Raw genomic sequence first — 19,360 nt, 5'->3', positions numbered from 1 at the left:
CAGCCAAGCAGGGAGACCCACCAGTTTCAAAGACACGTTAAGCCGTCTCTCTGTTAAGGCCCTTAACTGGGATCATTCGGGTGAGTCCTCTGTCTGCCCCCTGAAAGTATCAACCTCTTTATAATGATTCCTTTTCAGCTTGGCACCTCAACAACAACAACAGCAGCAGCAAGACAATTTCTTTTGCTGGTTTTAAGGTTGTTTTGTTTTGCTCCCCACACCACCCCCCCCCAGCATCTCTCAGCCAGGCAGCAGAAGCTGAGAGCGGGTGGTAATTGGGCTGCAACCATCTCCTCATGCTGGTTCAAAACTGTTGATGCAAATGGAGTTGCCTGAACTTGATCCTCCTGGGGAAATTTGGGAAGAGATGGGAGCAGTTTCAGGATGATACCAGGGCTCTGTCCTTTATCTTTTTCAAGGAACTAATCTGCCTTTTAAAAAGTTTGATACGTTACTCAGGGAGGACACAGCAAAGGAAATGGTCCTGAAACTGCATAGGGAAGGTCAATCCTTCGTGCAGCAAGAGCCCAGTGAAATCAGAGCATCTGAGAAAGATCAGAGTCATTGGGAGGAGCGGCACTTTTAATCACAGCCTGTGCTGCAGCTACATTGTGGTTAGGGAGATGTCCTTGCACACAGCATCCCTCTGTTTAAATTTACCTGGCATGTCTTAAGAGGTATTTCCCAAACTTCTCTAACTTCAAAAAAACCAACCCCAACAAGCAAGAGTTTTTGGCACTGATGTGGCTCCATGTGAATCAAATCAGATAACTGGAAGCACTTTAGTTGGAAAATCCTTTAAAATTCCTCTTGTTTTAATCTCTAATTTTTATTCTTACATGCTGCCCACCGTCTTCCAGGCTCTGGCCCACCCTTCCCAAAGCTAAATGCTTCTACTTCTGCTCCTAAAATTCCTGGTACAAATGTAGGCTTTGGAGTAAATTTCAGACTCATGCTCAAGCAGATAGTCCTGTGTTCTTTTTATCTCCTGTCAGTCTGAAGTCATTCTTGTTCTCTGAGAAAACCATACATGTAAATAGAGTGAATAGCTCTGAGAGAAGAGCAGTCTTTAGCAAATGTTATTGTAACTGGTGTCTTAATTCTCCAGATATCACTCTCAGTGCACTGGGTACCAAAAGGCTGTACAGTGCCTAATCATTCAGCGGTGATCCAGGCAAAAAAGCAGAATGTTAAGAGCAAGTTCCTAAAGTCTGTAAAATCAATGGGACACTAGAAAGGGAACTGAAGTGTACCAGAAGGGACCTCTTGAGGGTCATTAAAAAAAGCAGAAACTGATTATGAATGGAGCTTTTACCAGAAGAACTGGAGGGGGCCAGGGAAACCATTCTGCTGCACTCCAGTTAAATGTCTAATAGTGGAGACATTTTCTGCACAGCCCATAAGGGATAATGAGGATGGCTTTGATAGCTTTCAAGAAAGTTGTTCTTGTCAGTGTTCACAAAAACATGATCTGAGTGCCCTCTCAGAACACACAGCCTGTCATGATCATACGTAGACAGTGAGATGGTAACCCAATGCAGTGTATTTGACCTCTCTAGTATGCCCCATCTATTATGCATGATGAAAATTGTATTGGCCTAACAACATGATGCAAATATTAGCAGCAGTGAAGCTTGGTGTTAGGCCTACCAGCTTAATACTTCACTTTTCTGCAGCATGGATTGTGTGGAGAGGTGGCAGTGTTGAGTGATGCTACATACATTAGACTAGATTTGTGTATATCTTCTCCAGAATAAATGGAAAAGAAAGTTTGGACCTAAAGCTTGTGGAAATCTATCAGCAAAGCTGGTACTAGAACCTGACAGCTTTCTGCTCAGTTTTTCTTTGGGGAAAAAAAAAAAAAAAACAAACCCAAGACATTGAAAGCCTGGAACCTGGCAGTGGGAATTGGGATGTTTGCTCTCCTCCTATCTCTGCCCCTATCCTCCTGGTGATTTCGGGTGAGTCATGGCTTTGCTGTGATTCATTTTCCCAAAGAGCAAAATTAGTACAACTAATCTTGCATAACTTACTGAGGTACTCTAAGAATGATTTGTAACATGAAAAAAAGATTGAGATGCCAATGGGAATAGTGTCTTACAAGTTCAGGGTGTTATTGGTCACCTTAAAAAGCAGGGAGCTAGCTCTGCTTTGCTTTTAGACTATAAAGCAGCTCTGTTGGGGATAAATAGTGGAAACCTTTCTAGTAAAGATTCACTTTGAGTTCTTTTTGGCTTCAGTGGAAACAGAAAAAGAAGTTCCCAGGGATTAATTGAATGTGAGTCAGTCCAAGAGTGGTAAAGATTGTGAAACTTTTGTGTCATTGCTCTGTGATCCCAGCTATCTTCAATTAACAGGGAAAAAGGCAGGAAATTCAGGTGGAAGGAATGCATGGAAATTGAAGTCAAAGAAAAATATTCGTTGTGGCCTTGGCAAAGTGAGCTTTCTAAGCTGAAGTATCTTTTAAGCAATTAGCATCTGCTGTATGCAATTACTGAGTGACACACAGCCCCAGATGGAGGGCTCAGGCAGCCAGTGGCCATCTGGATTTTAGTCTTTAGCGAGGCTATGTTCTGTTCTGGGTTTCACCTGGTCTGTGAGCCAGTCCTTCTTCTGATCCATGTCGCACAGTCAGCCTTGAATCATTGGTGGGAAAAACAGTGAGGCAATTCCTCTGAGTTTGTCAGTTCCAAAGCCTTTTGAAGTCACTGGAAAGGTTATTACTGAAGATATTGACCACTGAATTGATGCATTGCCCTTAGGTCTCCAAAATGAGGTAAGTTACTGGGATAAAATTCACTTTTGAGCCATAAGTGGGTTGATATGCACCAGCCTCTATTGGGACATATGGTTTGAGATCCTTAGCATTTGAAATTATACACAGAAAATCAGCTCTCAAAGGGAGAATTTTGTCAACAGGCTTTCATATTTATAAAAAGTGCAGTTAAGTTTTCCTTAGAAGTGATGAGGTATCATACCCAGGCACAGAGATGAATTCCCTGGAGTGATCTAGTTTTCAAAGTGAAACTGTAGTTTAGTTTGTGAAATTCAAAGAATAAAAATCAAAAGTAACTGACAAGCAGTTTCTGACTATTCTGTATCTAAAAACGGGCCAACCTCATTTAGTCTATTTAAAAATTGTGTATTCATACTGCTTGCATGCCAAGTTCAGCATGATGGAAACGAAAATGGTTGAGGTATAAACCCTTGGAAAACAAGGGTTTATAATGGAAACAGTAATTGACTCTTAACTACCGCATCAAAAATACAATACTATAATACAAAGCCCAGCTCTTGAGATCCCAGCTCTGCTTCTAACCTCAGGTTGGCAGACAAACACCTCACCACAAAGCTAACTAACGTTTATAGGTTTGGGTTTTTTTGTTGTTGTTTTTTTTCCTTGCAAAAGGAACGTGGTGAGTAAAGGAAATTTATAGGAGCAAAGCAAAGCTGGCTGACTGTTCAAAAGTTCTCTCTTATAAGTTTTTTATGTTTTTCCTAATGGTTCATTCTCTCTCAATTCATTCTCTCCTCTCCTAAGAGGAGATGCTATACTTCTCCTCTCTATGAAAGCTGAGTTGTGGCAGATGATTTTATTCATGAATCTTAAACCACAATCAGGCTTTCATCTCAGCTTTACAAACAGTTTGACTGTTCCTTCAAAGGTCAGAAGTTTGATTATCCTGACTGGAGAAGACAAAAGAGATCATCATCTTTACAGCTATTGACCTTTCTTTCTCTGAATGACTGCAACAGAGAAAACAGGCAAAGCCATTCTTGGGAATGGAGCAAAGCAGATCTTCCATTGATCTCATCAAAGACTTTTACCAAAGCTTTTGCCTAATCTGAGCTGCAGTGCTACCTTTGCAGTCTATTACCATTGTCATGACATGGTGCCTTTTTGGGTTATACAGAAAGTACCAACCCTATTAGAAAGTCTCATTAAAGGCTGTAAAATGAGGAAGATCAGGAAGTTCATTGGGGGAAAAGTACTGCTCAAACACGGTCAGTACACCCATGCATGGACATGTGAAATAAAACTGAATACTGGGAGATCTGTATGTATCTAAAAGAAAAGTAAAAAGGTGAGAAATTCTGAAGAGGTGATTGAGCTTGTGGTACTTCAAAAATTCTTTATGCATCAGATTTGTATTTTAATAGGTAATGAATAAAAACAGAAGACACAGCAGGAACATTTTCTGACCATAAATGGTTTTAGTTCAGCTGAAGTTTGAAAAAGGAATAGTAATAGCTTGTCTTTAGATATTGGAGATAATATCTAGCTATCAGCTTAGATCTGGGAGAAATTGCACCTTCACCTCTACCAGTATCCCTTACTGCATTCCGCCCACAGCAAGAGCTGTAATGGTGGTTGTGACTGTATCAGCTGGGTACCAGCAAAGGCAGAGCAACTCAGGGTTCTGTTGGTGATCACTATTAGTGCATATTTGAAATGAGAAAATAGGTTGTATATATTGCAGCAGCATAATTTACCTGCTCTTGGGTAAGTTTCCCAGTAGTGATCATATGGGTACTTTTTTTTCTTGCCTTTAACCATTGAACACCCTTTGTTTCAAACTATCCTATTGATGTTAGTGTAAAGAAGATCTGGGACCTAACACAGAACATTATCGTTACAGCTCTTTTTTCCTGGAATGGAGATAATTTACTCTTACTGGCATCCATATCTTTGCTCAGCTACAACTCCATTTGAAAATGATTGGGAAATTGCCAGTGCAAATACCAAATCAAGACTCCAAGAATTGGCCCTTTATGATAAGTGATTTATGATTTATACTTTAAACTATATTAGCTATGTATCCCTATTTGGATTTGAAAAACAAGCCAGGAAAAAAGCAATAATATCTTCGTAAAAAATGTATACAGTCGTGGAATGTTAGTGCAGTCTTTGGCAAAGGATTAAGTAATGATAAAGCTCGACTCTATAGGGATATTAACATTTTTAAAGCAATCAATGTGAAATAAATCTGAGAATGTATGTCTAAATTATGAAAAAGACAATATGAATGTGCATTTTGTAGCTAACCGCTCCCTGTTGTTTTGGGCACTTGTCCTGCTTTAGTATGATTTTTCAAGAGGACAAACCTGACTGGAGCACAAGCTACATTTCTAGTCCTATTTTAGGTGGTTTGCAATCATGGATTTCCCTGTTTTTCTTATCTTTTTTTTTCCCTTTGATTTGCTTTTATAAGGATATTATCCAGCTCAGCTTGGCATGGTTCAAGTGCACAACTGCAACCTTTTGCATGACCCAAAAGTCAGTGCCACTCTGTGGGTTGGCAGTTTGCAAATAAAACATATCCTTAATGAAGTGTGGAAGCTCCTGTTCTTTTCCTTCCTCAGGAGACGTGCCTTAATCTCTGGCTCAGAGCCTTGTCAAATGCTGCAGTAAAGAACTGGCAAGCTCAATGCTGCTAATGGATTGAAATCTCCTCCAGGTTGTTCATTTCTTGAGGTTTTTCTCTCTTTTTTATCCTTTTCTGTATCACTCCAGTCCTCAGTCTTCTACGATGGTTGATTGGAGACTTCAGTGATAACTCTTCAGCAGACGTAAGAGAAATTGAAGTTATGCCACTAAAACATACCAAGGATTTGTTTGCTTATACAGGTCAATTATTAAGGGAAAAAAATAAGATTAAAACCAAAGGCTGTTCTGCACATTTCAAGTTATTCCCAAAGATATAAAACTGTGGTATTTATCCTTATAGCTTGTGACAGGTTCTCTAAGTCATAAGCATTTTATCTCTTTTGTAGTAGAAGCTGAAAACGTTTGAATTTTATCTATGGTTTGATTTTGGTTTTGCTTGCCCCCCCCCCCAGAATGTAACCATAAGCAGCTGAATCACATTTGAATCTGTGACAGTCTCTTGGAGTTTTTTTTCCAGATAAGTTTGAAGTAGCTCTCAGTACTTTGGGGAAAAATTGAGAAAACTTCATTTTTTTTCAAAATCAGAGTTCCTTTTTTTGTCCCATCACACAGGTGTGTTCTGTAATCTCAGCTCTAACAACACTGCTTTCTGTGCAGCTGAAGAAAGCCACTTAGCAAGCATTTACCTCTTTGCAAAGTCATTTTGAAAGGGTTCCAGGCTGAAATCCGGTCAAGGTGCAAAAAAAAGCTATGGTCATTTGCAGTGTGATTTGCCATAACTTGCATTGCAACCTGTTGTTGTCCACAGCTTACTAGCTTTTGCAACTGGAAAATAAAAACAAGAAAGGAAGAAAGGATAAAACCAATTCTTGAATCACTTATGCTAGGGGCAGGAATTTTTAGTGTTCCTTTAGTCTCTTTTAACCTGGTTCTGTCAATGTCAATAACTCTGTGACATCCTGGGAGGAGGAAGAAACGTGGGCTGATGGGTAGAAAAAGCAGTTTGGTGTTAAAATGTTATCAACTAATGTATGTGAGGTTAGCTCTGTGTATTCTGTGACATTATGCTGGAGAGTTGCTGGTAGGGTTGTGCTCATTTGAAACATAGAGACTCTTTGAGAGAAAGTAGGTTACCCTCAGTTCTGCTGGTGGATGGAGGGGAATGAAAAGGGATGTTTCTATATTGCTGCCTTTTCAGATCCATGCTCCAGCACATTACCAGAGGGACCTTGGTGCAGTTTATCTACCGAGCAGATGGGAAGACAGGTTCTTCCAGCAATACTTTTGGCAGATCAAAATGATTGCATACTGCATCTAAGCTGATGTTCTCCATAGAGTTCCTGTGCGTGTATGGGAACTACTGAAATATTTCCATCAGCAAGAAATTAGTGTGACCTGCAGTGACCTCATGTCTCATTATTTCTTTTCTACCCCTTAAAGAATTTCATTAAGGAAAGTGTGTGAATGGAATCCATCCATGCACCATTGCATATAGATGGTCTAGAACCTCTGCAGCATCTCAGCAGCTGCCTGTGCTGCAGTTTACTTCTAAATACTTTTGAGCTGCCTGCTGAAAGAAGCAGTTTGCATTCTGCAAATGTAACAGGTTTAGGATGGGAAATAGAACATACTTTAAGAATTGACCAAGCTGTGATGTGTTACGTGATTTTCTGGGGGAAAAAACCCAGCCTAATGTTTGAAGATCTTTTCTTAAAAGATTAAATTTTAAGTTAGAAAAGCATGTTTCTGGAATGATTTGAAAGAAAAGTGGAAGGACATCAGAAATCTAGAGAAGAAAAGGAGATTTCTTGAGTAATTCAGAGGCTGAAGAGGAGCTGGAGATCAGAGACAGGAACAGTGGGTGCTATCTGAGGGGGGAGGCATGGGAAAAGGTATGAGTGTGGGGAGATTAAAACCTGTGTGTTAAAGTTTTGTAGGGATGGATTAAAGAAATGAAATCTATCACAAAGGAGGAGGAACAGATAGAGTTATTGGAATTTGGCTGCATTGTTTTGCTGCTGGATTTTGGATGAATGATTTTGGGTTTCCAAGTGCACTGTGTGAGCCATGTACCAGTGAATGCAGGGTACACACACAGTTTTACTCCTCAGCCTGCACAAACCTAGATTGGATGTAAAGGCCCAAAGTGACTAAGACACATGTTAATGTAAGGCCTCCAGTTGTAAATCAATATTTGAAATAAACGTTTTTAACTGTTCATTATGGCAACTTCATTCTGAGAAATGATTATAAGTGTAAAAGTGAAAGTGAGATTTAAGTCCCATGTTGATCTGCAGAGATTTGGCAAGCAGCATACATACTTAATCAGTCACACTGTAGCTCCGTGCTTAAGATGGAGCTTGCAGCTTGTTTGTTCTGAGAAATACAGTATATTCATTCATCATGTTTATTCAAATTAGGGCATCTGAGGAGTAATGACAACCTTATTCTGCAAAATTATCTGCGGGGGTTTAACGAATGCACCTGCCAAATATGAAGCTTAGTAAACCTGGTGATGGCGTGTTTAAAAAGAGATCAGCGAGACAGTTTGTGTCCTGTGTAAAACAGCAGAGTTTGCAGCTCACGGTCCAGTGACTGCCTTGTCCACAACAACCAGCATTTCCAACTTGGTATGTTTTCTTTATCTCACTAAACTTCTGTCATGGTGATGTTGCTAAATGTGAACTTTCAGTGACCGCAGTGGAAGTTTGGGCTGTATCAGAGTTACACGAGGAAGCACTGTGCTGATCACTGTTATTTTAGACGTTACTTTGTTTCTTTTCCCGAGGAAACCCCAAGTTTTATTATATCAACACTGCTTTTGCAGAGCAGTGCTTTTGCTTGATGACTTAGAGCTGCATACATTCACCTTTCTTGCTGAATTTCTTTACCTTTTATAAAGATACTTTGTTTTTAATAAAGTGTGGTTACTGATTGAATAGCACCTACCCTGGCTATAGAAATAGATGTTCTTTTTCTCTGCTCTTATATAAGTCTCATTGCCAGTTTCTCTTCACTTCCTTCTCTTCTGAAATAAAAAAATAACAATAATAATCTTGCTCTTTCTTCTCTTTTCCAAGTAGGTAGGAGAAAATTGCTTGATTAGATTATAGGGTCTGTACATGTGTGTTAAGATTGTATTGTGGGAAATCTGCGTTAGAGCCAAAACGATTAATGGTAATTAACATTCCCACATTTAATAACAAAAGAGTTAATAGTGAGCAGCCACTTACTGTAAAGTGTTTCCTTGACATTTCTTACCAAAAATAAAACTTCTGAGCATGCCACATAAATGTTGGGAAAGAAGGAAAAGGAAACATTAGGTAAAGAAAGTATCTCACTGTAATTTACACGATTATTTTTCTGACAGCTTTTTATCTCCTCTCTGGAAGAACTAAATGTATTTTATTTTTTATAAAAATAGTGAGGTTTTGTGAGACTGTTTTTTTCCCACTGCAAGAATAAATGTTTACTTTTGCCAGAAAAAAAAAAAAGAAGTTTGTCTAGGAGACTTCTACTGATTCTTAGCCAATGATCTGAGTCTCTTAACCTAATAAATATATCTCTTCTGCACTTACTTTCTCTCCTACAGTAAAATTGTGATGTATGAATAACATTCCTGTGGAGACCAGGTCATCCACTAGCATTGATCATCTGCCTTCCCGTCCTTGGAGGCATTGACACCTTTGATTATTGTTTATGAAAGATGAAGTGCACTCTATCAATTAAAGAATAGCTCCAAAATACAGAGTTAAACCACAGCAAATTTCCAAATAAATAACAGAGGCTTACAGCAAGATCTTCAGGCATACGGGCTGGACATTAGATGTGGCCAGAAAAGGAATTTAATGTGACCTAGCAAGCTCTTGCAAAATCCTCCTTCTGTTGCTTCTGCTCTGCCTGTCCCCTGTTGTGTTCAATTGGCATGGCTTTAAATATCACCTCCTACCCGCCAGCGCAGCGGGGGTAGAGTATCTGGATGAAATGGTAGGAGACTGGTGTTAGGCACTCAGATCAGAAAGGGGATTGCATCCACTTGGGAAAAAGCTCTTGGCCAAAGGGTCCAGTACAGAGTGAAATTCCATCTTCTTGAGGGGAAATTAAAAGTGCATAAAAGAAAAATACTGTCAGATGTCCATGTACTATTAACATGGAATAATTCATACCGAGTTCTGCTCTTACTGTTTTGGTAGATCTGTATGTGCTCTGCCTATGATCTGGATGTGGCTAGGGTTTCTATGTCTGTGCTTCTGGCAAATGTGGTCAGTATTTAACCCAGACTGTATTTTTGTGCTTACCATCTGCTTAATTCTGAATGTCAGATTCACAACTGGCCTGCTAGTTATTTCTATTCAGCTATTTTGAACTCAGCTCAGTGCAGCAGATAGGAAAGGATGTACTGGTTGTGCTGAAATGTCAGCTGAGCTGAATCTCCTCCCAAAAACCAAAACCAAGTCTTCTTTTGTAAAATGAGAAAAAGGGATGATTCTCATACATTTTAATTGTGCCTGGATATGTTCCTATGTGACCTGATCTAGGTGAACTTGCTTCTACAGGGGGGTTGGACTAGATGATTTCTAAAGGTCCCTTCCAACCCCTACCATTCTATGATTCTAATTGCATTGTCGTCTCCAACCTTGTGTTTTCTTGGTGGTGTTGGGTTTAGAAAGAAATAAAGTATAGTAGTAAAGGCTGAGCTTGTAAGAGTTTTCAGTCTGGTTGGATGAAATATCAAGCCTGTTGGCACACCAAGTTAAACCCTTACTAACTGATTTCCAGCAAGATTCTGTGTTTTCATGTGTGGAGAAACTTCAGTGTGTGACTTGTCCTTGAAATGTTTAGATGAAGTGGATTGTTAGACCTTGACCCTTACCATAACAGCCTGCTAACCTTTCTTACGTGGTGAGGCTACTCAGGTACTTTTTTGAATAAGTCTAAAGTGTTTAATAAGTAAAACAGTTGGGGATGTTTTTAGTGACTTACTGCAACTTAGAAATCTGGATGCAACGGTGGAATTCTGGGAAAATTGCTTACAGTTATTTCTTGTAAGAGAAATTACTTAACACTCCTAGTTATTTGTATACTTCACAGGTCTGAATCAGCCTTACAGTTCTGATGTCTCAAACAAATGTCAGCACCTTTACCAGCACTGTGACAAGTGGATTAGACAAGCAAGTGGGCTGGAGAAGGCATCTGCGTGCAGTCTTCTGATGTACCTCGAGGACCTGCTTCTGGAGGTAGGAGAACTGCTGTAGATTGAGAAGGGGATCTCAGAAAAGAGATCAGGCTGCCCAGAGGGCTTGTGGAGTCTCCTTCCTTGGAGGTCTTCAAGGCCCACCTGGGCATGTTCCTATGTGACCTGATATAGGTCGACCTGCTCCTGCAGGGAAGTTGGACTAGATGATCTCTAGCAGATGATCTCTAAACAGCCATTACAACCTCTATGAAAAGAAAAGGTATCTCTTTAGTGCCCATAACTTGGGCTATATTAGAGGGCAAATGGGACAGTCAAGCCTTGAACTCGTGGGAGTTTTCACCTCTTGGGGCAGCAGTTCTATTGTCTTTGCAATATAGGTACAATCCAGTAGTTGATGGGAGTGTCATGTGGCTCCAGAATTTCCTCTAGATCAAAAAAATGACCATTTGATGTTGTGGGGACTTGAGGGAAAGGCATGGGAAGGAGGGCTTGTTTTGTTGTGATCTGTCTCCTAAGGCATAAGGCATTTGCAAGCTGTGACCCCTGATGCAGGAGGCTGAGATCAAGAAGTGCTGCAGTAGAATTAGTTTTTAGTTAGTCTTCTTGGATGACATTCACTAGAAGCTCCTTTGAAAAGGGTGCTGCATGTGCTTCATCTCATTGAGAGGTATCTCTGCTTACCACACCAGTGATGGGAGAATGTAGGTGAGGATCTCTTCCTGCATTCAGCCTTTGAAGTGCTCAGAAGTGGTCAAGTGAAATATGCAGTATAGGTGAGCAAACTGTATTGCACAAAGTCTGCATTCTACCCAAAAGCAGTTATCCAAATCAGCTTGTCAGAGATGAAAACATTAAGGTACGTGTGATTGTAAACCATTTATTGTTTATGAATTCACAGTCCTTTTGGATCTCCCTGGGTGCTGGATTTTGCTCGTGGATTTCTGAAACAGCTGAAGGAAATGTAAAATCAAATGTAGAAAGACAGCTCCCTCTTGAATACATATCCACAGAGGCTCAGGAACACTTGTTATGCTAGCAAGGGTGTGGAATAAATTACTCAACATTAAATTGCTCTAGATCCACCTATTTTGGAAGTTGAGCTTTGTGTGCAACATTAAAGCCCCTCGTTGGGGAGCTGCTGTCACCATGGTGCAGGCAGGTGGATCTGGAGATGTATGGTCTTGCAGAGTGGCAGAGGACCAGCAGATCAATATTTAATGCAAAAGCTGCTGCAGCCCCTCACATGCATAATTTATTCCTGCTTTTGGGTACAGATGGACCTGAACCAAGACGTGCATCCAGACTATGGGGGTATTACAGGCGGTTCCAAGCGTGTCAGATTGTCCTTACCTTCAAAATAGGGGCAATTCAAAAGCCGGTATTCAATCCTTTCCCTCTTTTCTCTTTTGTACAACACAGAAAGAAACATTAGGGTTGTCTTTGAAATTTGTGTCAAGTTACACTGACTTTATCTCATCAAGGGCACACAGTGATGTTTGTGTTTCAGAGCAGAATTAGGGCCCTAGAAAGAATTAAGTGTTTCTGAGTTTAATTAAGTGCACTAACAACATACGAGCGGAGTCAGTCTCATAAAAGAGAACTTTATTGTACAAACTGACACAAAATAAAAGCCCTTTGGGATTAAATAGGGGAAAAAAATAGGTATCTGAAAAACACATTCTGGTGAGTAACCCAGGAATCCCAGCTCATTTCAATGAGTGAATATCTCTGCCTGAGAATTCCTTATCCACTGACAAACGATTAAATACCAGTGATATGATAACACGAAATGCTAGCATAACAAGGTATGAGCAGGAGGGATTTGCTCTTGACTAGTTAAGAAATAAGCTTACTAATTCACAAATTTATTATAAGATTAGCCTTTAATACCTGATAATCACCTTCGTCAAGGAAAATTTCTTCTCTTCAAAAGGCAAATGAAATTTATAGATGGGTCTTGAGCCAGACTCGTGGGTGGTAGACAACATTCAGGAGAAGTCCAGCCCTTCTCTTTGAGCAAGGGAAGAGATAGGGTTTTAGCAGACTGGATACAGCATCCAGCACAGCATAAGAAAGTGCAACAGAAACAAGGCAGGCATGGTAAAATCTCATATGCCTTAAGATTATTAATCTCTTTGCAGAAAACAAGTTTGATCCCTGTCAGACTGTCCATTAATTCTGACAGAGATTCTTTTAACATCTTATGATTGTATATCAGTGAGGCTGTTACAGCTAAATTTACAAGCAAAAATGTATTCTTATAACATATACAGACAAGTATTCCCCTTTCAAAGGTGATGCTGTCATATAGATATAAGAACATCAGTATTTGCTAGAGTCTTGTTATTATCTACTTTGCAATGGGCCATCTGGACCAAGTAAGAAAGAGCTCCCAATGTGTTAGGCTCATGCAAACATCTGGTGAAAAAAAAAAAGGCCTTTCCGCCCAAGGACTTTTAGCTCAAACTAATAAAAAAAGGCAAAGTGTGGGAGAGAAAAAAAGGACAGAAGGGGAAAAAAGAAAAAAAAAGAAACTTTCTATGGCCCCACAACCTTTGTCTAACAGATGGAAATCTGTCTCCTGACCCCCAGCCTAGTGGCACTGCCAACAGAGGATATTGTGTAATTGCTGAGCACAAGTATATACCCGAGTCACTCATGCGATGCTTTTGTGAACAGGTATGAGAGCAGCTTGAGCTCTGCCCTATGGCAGAATTACTGGAGAAAAAAATACTGGTCTAAGCTGGATTGCTGTTTCTAGCTTTCAGGTTCAAAAGCTACAGGCAAATAATAAGATTTTGTGCACAGATGTCAAATTTGGTTTGAGTTCTCTTCTCTGGGTACCAGGCAGTCATGTCAGTTTTACCTTCATTTGTAGAAATTGGGTGAAACAAGGATTTGAGAATAAGCACTTGCAAAAACTAGGACAGCAGATTCAACATTGTACTGTGAGATGCAGAATTACTGAAGCTTCATTTTCTATGGATTTGGATCCTTCATTTCACTGCTCTCCCGCCAGACCCGAACGTCTTCAGCTTCTTGCACTACCTCCAGTCACTTTCCCCATAAAGCCTACTGATCGTGACTTGGTTTCCCGAGCTGCTCCATGCAGGAGAGACTGGGAGTACTACAGACTCACACACGTGTCTCTTGGTCAAATCCAAGCCAGTAGAAACGGTACTGCAGAGCCTTACGTTGCAGCTTTTCTCATGTCAGAGGCACTGCTTTCAGTCCCTTACCTGTCTCCAGCTACCAGTGTTTGTAGAACTTCCAAGAATTTAATTATCTTCAGGGCTTCTACCTCTCTATTGAATTAGATTGAAATAATCCAAGGAGTTTTCAAATAGTTAAGGAAGAAAAGGTCTGGCAGACAGGGCCAACACGTAAGCTTCACTTTTTCAGGAGAGTTGAACTCAGAAAAGCATGAGATTTTGAATATATAAAACCAAATGTACTATAACAAAGGTTGTCTGGTTATAGAGAAAAAGAATAAATAATGGGATTAAGAAAAGAGAAAACCAAATGTCAGAGGTCAGTCCTCTCCTTGGATAACACAGAGAATGAGATTAGAAGCTTCCATGATTGAGAATATAGCCTTCCCAAAATGAGATAGCAGTTTCAAAGTCCAAACTTCAGAGAAAATCTAGTTTATTCAATTTATTAAAGAAGTATCAGACTGAAGGTTCTCATTTTTTCACTGCTCATGGGTTTCTGCACACTGGAGCAGGACATGCAAGTGAGAAAGAAAATCTGCCCCAAGACCTTTGAGTATGGGGCACCTGGTGCTGAAGGTGTTTGTGGGACTGGGAACAGGCTAAGTACCTTCCGAGAGAAGCCACAACCAAATAGCTCTATATAAATTAAGTGTAGAGGACAGAGAAGTAAAGGGTTTATCCTGTCTTTTATGTGGCAATTTTAAGGCAAAATGTGAGTGTTCTTGTACAAAGACACAGGCAAGAAGCCTTTGGAAATAAGTAAAAGTTACAAAGCTTCCAAAACTTGAGCCTGGGAAAAATAGTAGGACCTGAAGAAAAGGGAATGATTTTACAACTTGAAAGCCTTTCACCAATCTTATTTTTTCTCTTTGGAGCTTAGATGAAAAGGTAGAAATGTGATGATGATGATGTAGTCAAATGGTCACGTTTGGCCAAGAGATAACTAAAGCACTTTGGACATCTTGGTATTTCCTTTCAAGCAAACATGGGCTGGTACATGTGTATCATGATGACAGTGAGAGGCTAAATGACTTGGAAGCCCACTCTTCACAGACACACTGAGATTACTGGATTCACAGACTGGCAGTCAAGGTGAGAGTTGATTTCTCAGCATACTCATTTTAAAACTCTTAAGTGAGAATAACTCTAGCAGTCTTTGTTAATTTTGTTATTTCTTCCTTCAGCCCTCCTCCATGCATGAGGTCGGCATAAACAGGATTGGTGGGGGGCTGATGCCCTCACCTCCCACTCTCAGACTGAGAGCTGCAGCTCCACAATAATGTTCTTCCAGCCCACAGGTTGTAACAAGTACAGTCACACTGTTCCTCCCTGTGATTGTACCTGCATTATTTATTAGACAGCAGACATAACTGTCCCTTTTTTCAACTCAGCTTTAGTGTCTGTGTATTCAGGGTCAGTTCACTCACCTCTGCAAGTTGTGTAAGGTGAGGAGAGGCAGGGATTTTCCATGGCTGTTCACTGACCAGCACACTTCCATGTCAACATTTTAGGGGTTTGCATTAACCTAGGTGTTAAAGAAAAGAAATAAAGCATTCCTTGCAAAGAGATAGATGCACTTGTAGAGTGATGTGGTGCATCAAATCAGATGGGCTACATTGTGAAGAGAGGTATCATCACAGATTTGGTAGTTCAAAATCAGTGTGTGCTATATGACAATATTCATACAAACAAAACTAGGTGAGGAACACAGCACATAAATCTGCAAAGTGTGGTTTTTATAAGCCCTGTGCTTGCAAAACAGTCCATACACTTTGACAGTGGAGCTAATTTCCAATTTTCCTTTTAATAATTGTAATAGTACTTCCTAATACTCAGCTGATCTAATTTAGATTTGCATTCTGTCTTTTGGAAGCTATACTATTACAAATGGTCAAGGAACCTTGCCCTTAAAAAATGGTGATAATGTCCTGATGACCTGGGACTGTAGATTTTGCCTGAAAGAGATTCAGGAAGTTACAAAACTCCTTTACATGGCCTGTTGGATCTGTATACGATTTCCAACATTACACAAAATAAATACCAGGAGACTGGTGTGGTTTATACAAGAGTTTATAGAGAAAAAAATCCACCCACCAGCTCCCTTGCTGAGGATTACAACCAGGTCTCTGCTGCCAAGTTCTCTGTTTAGGTAAAGCATGAGAAAATCTGCCATTTTTTTAGAGTCACAAAAGGGGTGCTACAGGGGGGGCAGTGAGAAGCTGACAGCTCTCACTGCTTAAAAGGCAGCTGTTCCTTCTCAGGTACTATTATTAATAAACCCTAAGGTAATGTTTGCTCTGAAATATGTCTAATTGAAATAATTTACCCTAACCCTTAGAGAATTATGAAACTGTTTTCATCATGTTCACACACAGCAAAATAATTATGAGATGCCATATGGAAAAGACATCATGTGGTATATGTGTTTCTGAATGTATACTTTTTGAAATGGTTCCCACAGATAAATCATATAGCTAATTTACAAAGAGGAGGTGGATAGTAGTTCTTAAGCATGCAGTTTAAGTTTAAAATGGTTTCAGGCTGGGTAAATTTACAGTGGTGATGACATGCAGTAATTGCACTGATCACAGGATGTATATCACAGAAGATGTCGATAGCACCATTAAGCTGCACTGCACAAAATGGAGCAGGGACGTTCTGTTGGTGACTCTTACAGCTGGTGCTGGTGGCTATTACAACATGCCACCCTCCAAAGCCTCCTCAGGTCCTGCACTCATTTTGCAGCTGAAATGTGACTGACTGAAGTGCTGGAGATGCTCCCCCATCATCAGGGAGCCTCTGAGATGCTTCTTGTGTGCACCTGGAGAGCTCTGAGCTGACACCTAAACAAAGGCAATACTCTTCCTCCATAAATTCCCTTCAAGCAAAACCCACGAGAGGAAATTTCTTATGTTGCTGTTCCTCACTGTCCATCTCTTAAAGGTTTTCCAAAAGGTTTTATTCCTAATCTCATCTGTAGTCACCAGCATTATCATGTGTACGTGTGATACATATCTGTATTTTTATATGTGTAGGTTTTGTTGCAGGAGAATTCTGTAGGGCACTTCTTGGTCTTTTTCCAGGAATAATTGTGGTAGATGATGAGACATCTGAGGTTCTCTTCCTGGTAGTTCAGAAGTTTCAAAGGTGCTTTTTGAATAAGGAACTCTTATTAACATTTCTAGAAATCTGGCTGGAGATCAGGCTTTCTTGTCAGACTTCTGGTAGTTCTTGTTTCCAGATGGATGGAAGAAAAATAAGAGAATAGTTTATTACGCCCTTTCTGTTTCATGTCCGATTTGAAAGCAGCAAGTGAAGAAGACAGAAAGGAATCTCCTTCTGTCCAGTTCATTCCCTTGATTTCCGAGGTCTCTTCAAAAAGAGGGCTTGCTCCAATTTCAGCAGCTCAGGTTAAGCCTGTATTTTGTCTGAATTAGCTCACCAATCACTTTTGCAACTATGTCAATGATGAGTCGTGAAATATTTGAAAGATGTGGGATAAACAAACCAATTCACCCCCAGCTCTCTATTTTGCAAGCACTATGGACGTGCGCTGCAGCTGCATTGTTTATCCCCCAGTAATGACACTATTACCCTGAATTACCACTCTAGCTAGTGGATTTGTCAACAACCAGTAGCCAATGAGTACAAGGAAAATATTTACCCAAGTTCTGTGCTGTGGCATTACCCCAATAATGCCATTTCAGGAAGATCACACTGCATCCCTGAGAGTCGTGCTACAGAAACTGAAAAAGCTTTGACATTTCTGTACATGTAACACCAGTCCTCAAATAACCACCTTCTAGAGGCAGTAATTACAGTATTGGTGTTTTTAAAGGAATATGAAACTACAAAGGAAGGGAAAAAGTGATATTCCCCACAAATATCTCAAGGTGGGAGTTTTCAAATACCCTCACTGCATGCAGAGCACTGTGGACATCCATATTTGATGACTCCCTAATCTTCCCAGGAGTCACCACATATGCTAATATTTACTCACTCTGTCTGTGCAGATACAGGATCCGAACGCTGCTGATGCATTAACGTGCAAGATTTTAAACTGAGCTCTTCTGCTATGTGTCATCCCTGGGAACTGCCTGCCCTGGAAAGGTAGCCTTGCATTTTCCTCCTCTCTGTCATGATGTCTGATGATCTTTTCACCGTTTCTAATGTTGCCCAGACGAAAAGGCATATTCCCCTTATAGCAACTTCCCGTAATTTGTTTTTATGCTTGCTGAAGGTGTATTGTGTTTTGTGCTCCTGAAGTGCCCTAAACCAAAAGTCACTGCTTTTTTTTTTTCCTCTTTTTTTTTCCTGTGAGTTACTGTAGATTATTATTTCACTACAGTATCTGAAAGCGTGAAATAGAGATTTATGACACTCCTGTGTTTTCCACTTCAGTTCATGTAATGCAGGGAAGGTAAAGTGTCTCTGGCTGCACAGTATCCCTTTTTCTTTCTTCTCTTTGGAGCAGTGTGTGCTGCGTGATTAGAGGATAGTGAGAAGGTCACTGACCAAACTTTATCTTCCACACAGTTTCCCACAGCATGTATTCCTCCTAGGGAACATTTTCTCAGCTCAGGTTATTTCCAGAAATGTTCTCAAACCATAAGAACAGTCCTTGCAGTAAAACATTTCATTCCCACTTTTTATGCTTTATCTAGCAGCTCAGTGTTGACAGCATTTATGTTTCTTCTATTGACTGGGCCAAGAACAACAGGATTAATGAGGTTGTCTCTTCATGAGTGCATTATATTTTTTTCCCTCTGACCTTTCAAACATGGGAATCTTCTGTTTGCAGTATTTCTTGAGGAAGGAAACCCCCTTCTCGCCGAAGCTCATTTTGGCGGGTGGGATCCTATGTACTCTTGCACCTCAGGGTGCCCCGTGCAATGTGTGGGTGTCCTTCGTGCCTCTCATTGAGGTATGGGTGATTGGAAGCTGTGAAAAAGCCAAGGCAGGAATATCTTTATTTCCTCATCTTTTAAGGACTTGGTTGGAGGACGTGGGATATTTTAAGGACTTTCTCAAGCTATGAAATGCTGATTATAAAACTTTACGTGGCTGCCTTCGGACTGTTGTGCTGCAGGAGCTGCTCAGGAGACGAATGAACAATGCTCTGCTATTTTTTTTAATTTAATTTTTATTTTCCATATATTTAGTCTCGACAAGCCAGGGAAGGAGGTGTTGCTGGAATTGCAGCCTTCCACACAACACTCTGGTGCTTTATCTTTCCTATTCCTGATTATATTTGACGCTGGGTAACTGGAACACAATCAAGACAGGATCATTTCTAAGTGCAGCAAGACAGGGAACGTGAAGAATTTTCCCAAGGATGGGAGCACAAATATCTTTAAACACAACAAATAGCTTCACACATATGACATCTTTTAGCCAGCCTCCTCAAAAAAATGTCTGTTAGATAAGCTAAACATTACTAAATGCTTTGCATAAGATCGTTAAGGGTGACTTTCTCCTATTTTTCTTCTGAGGAAATGGAGGGACTCAGAGCTGGAAAAACTCCCAGTAGCCCAAAAGTTATATACATAGACAGGTCTC

General features: G+C 40.2%; 1 long non-coding RNA gene across 1 annotated transcript in view; it reads left to right on the top strand.

Annotated features, from left to right (window-relative positions):
* The window catches only part of LOC133626373 (uncharacterized), a 30,002-nt gene extending 12,111 nt beyond the window's left edge, over positions 1-17,891 (top strand). Inside the window, exons 2-3 of the long non-coding RNA XR_009819473.1 lie at positions 10,481-10,626; positions 17,815-17,891. This is a non-coding gene — a long non-coding RNA (uncharacterized LOC133626373). The remainder of the gene's footprint in view (positions 1-10,480; positions 10,627-17,814) is intronic.
* Positions 17,892-19,360: the final 1,469 nt, after the last annotated feature.

Source organism: Colius striatus, chromosome 11 (genome assembly GCF_028858725.1).
Source record: "Colius striatus isolate bColStr4 chromosome 11, bColStr4.1.hap1, whole genome shotgun sequence".
NCBI classification, from domain to species: domain Eukaryota; kingdom Metazoa; phylum Chordata; class Aves; order Coliiformes; family Coliidae; genus Colius; species Colius striatus.
This window is presented reverse-complemented; position numbering and strand designations above follow the sequence as displayed.